The 2,393-nt window shown below is 49.6% G+C and overlaps 1 non-coding gene across 1 annotated transcript; it reads right to left on the bottom strand.

Annotated features, from left to right (window-relative positions):
* Positions 1-1,422: 1,422 nt before the first annotated feature.
* TRNAF-GAA lies at positions 1,423-1,495 on the bottom strand. The gene has a single exon. It is a non-coding gene; the product is annotated as a tRNA-Phe (tRNA).
* Positions 1,496-2,393: the final 898 nt, after the last annotated feature.

Here is a 2,393-nt window from a genome sequence, read left to right as displayed (position 1 = left end):
CACAACCGTCTCTTGATCCATGTACGGGTTCCAAATCTATGCTGAGCAAATGCTCAGAGAAGCTGGATTATATGGAGAAGAATGTGGTATCAGGATAGGAGGAAGGTTTATTAACAAATCCTCACAACTGGACATCATGATAAATGGAGAAAAGATTGATTTGTCAAGGAGGTTGGCTTTCATGGATCCACAATCAAGGGTCCCGGAAGCGGCAGTGAAGAGATCAAACAATGCACTACATTGGGTAAATCTGCTGCATGAGACCTCTCTAATGTGTTGAAAAGCAGGGGTGTTATCATTTGCTTCATATGCATGTGAAAGTTGGACATCCAATAAGGATGACCAAAGAAGAAGGCATGCATGTGAACTATGGTGCTGGTGGAGAATATTGAAAGTACCACGGACCGCCTTGGAAGAAGTGCAGCCAGAACGCTCTTTAGAGGCAAGGATGGCGAAGTTTCGTCTGATGCACTTTGGGCATGTTGTCAGAAGAGACCAGTCCCTGGAAAAGGGCATCGTGCAGGGTAAAATGGGGGAGCAGTGACTCAAAGGACAGTCCTCAACAAGATGGATTGACACCGTGGCTGCAACAATGGGCTCAAACGTGAGAATCATTGTTAAGAATTGCGCGGGCTGGGGCGGTGTTTCCTTCTGTAGCACCTAGTGTTGCTATGAGCGAGAACAGATGCAGTGGCACCTACACAGCAGCGCCCAAGAACCTGCATTTCTAGCAAATTCCTGGGTGAAGTGGAGGCTGCTAGTCTCGGAGATCACACTTTCAGAATCACTGTCTAGAACGCTGTTTCAGTACAAGATTTATTAATTTCATGGACCGGAAAGCTACCGCACCTTTTTGCACGGGACAAGTGATACTCGGCTGGGCCACCTCCAGTCATCCGCAGAGCTGCTTAACCACCCGCTCACCGGCAGTGCCAGATGGGGCCACTGGATTAGGCAAATCGGGAAGGTGTGCTTTGGAGAATTAAATTTGGAATGAAATTGCTTTCCTCAAAGCCCTTACAGTTCAACACCCACCTGCCCCCCAAGCTATACCGGGCCCAGCCACCTGTGTGCGCCACCCTCTCACCACCCGGGGGCGCTCCCGAGGCGTGGGCGGGGCCTGGCGCGCTGGGCCGCCCGAGCTACCCGGCTCACTCCAGGTCTTCAGGAGGCTGACCGGCTCCGGGCTCCGGGCTCCGGGCTCCGCACTACGGACGCGCAGCAGCAGGTCTAACGCTCCCCAAGGAAGCGTCTCACAAGCGGATGGTCCTAGCGTGTCTCTGAAGAATGTCTGCAGATCGTTATTGCGATTAGTTCCTCACCTTTCTAGTACTGGGTTTTACCTGGCCTGGAATTATTAAGGCAACTTGGAAGAAACACCTTTGAAAGAAAAGAGGGGATGGAGGGAGGAAAAAAGAAACCTGCCGAAACCCGGGATCGAACCAGGGACCTTTAGATCTTCAGTCTAACGCTCTCCCAACTGAGCTATTTCGGCGATACTTGCCTGGCTGTTCGAGTAGCCTATCACTAACTCTATTATGTCTGTTCATGTTCCAAGAATTATTTAACGTCTTTCTTGTCGTTTTAAAGAATTACGTCTGGACTCCTTTGCGTTTAGTAAAGCGTTATTTACTTTATTAAATATAATCCTAACTTCTGACAGAAGGAAAATAATCATGAAATTAAAATAACGTGCCGCTTTCTCAGCTTGGCGACAGTTTGCTTTCAGTGTTGGCCCAACGCAGCGAGGGCGGGCTCCCCAACTGGCCTGCGGGCCGGCCCCTCTTGGTGTCCGCAGGGATGTCCAGTCTCGTACCCCTGGGCCGAGAAAGGCCTCGGATCCCAAGTGGCCGGCAGCGCGGGCTGCAGAAGAACGGGCTGGAGGTGTGCCTCACGAATGGGTGCATCGCCCGTCCTCAGGATGACCCAGGGTTTGCAGCCTCCCGTGACCCCCCTGGGTCATCAGTCTCCCCCTTCTCATTTACCATCCCAGGCCCTCCATCATGTTGGCTGAACTGATTAAAGACCCCCACGCAGTGTCAATGCCCTCTGCTTCCTGTGTGCGCCGTCCAAGCACAGGCCCTTGTGCTATTCCCAAATAGTTTATCATTTCTCTTTCTGGCTCGCCAGTTAAAGTGTAATTCCCGGAAGGAATTTTACCACCCCTTTATCCCAGTCCTGGGAACTACGTAGGACTTCTTCATAGCCAATTTTGATGAATGGATACATTCAAATGGGAAAGAAAAAGAAAAGGGTATAGAAAATAAGAACTGTGTTTGCCCTCTCTGCACTTCCATTCTTTTTTTTAATAATTTTTAAAATCATTTTATTAGGGACTCATACAACTCTTATCACAATCCATACATACATCAATTGTGTAAAGCACATTTGTA

Source organism: Echinops telfairi, unplaced genomic scaffold (genome assembly GCF_000313985.2).
Source record: "Echinops telfairi isolate 266 unplaced genomic scaffold, ASM31398v2 ScPeMD7_7405;HRSCAF=8443, whole genome shotgun sequence".
Classification (NCBI taxonomy): domain Eukaryota; kingdom Metazoa; phylum Chordata; class Mammalia; order Afrosoricida; family Tenrecidae; genus Echinops; species Echinops telfairi.
This window is presented reverse-complemented; position numbering and strand designations above follow the sequence as displayed.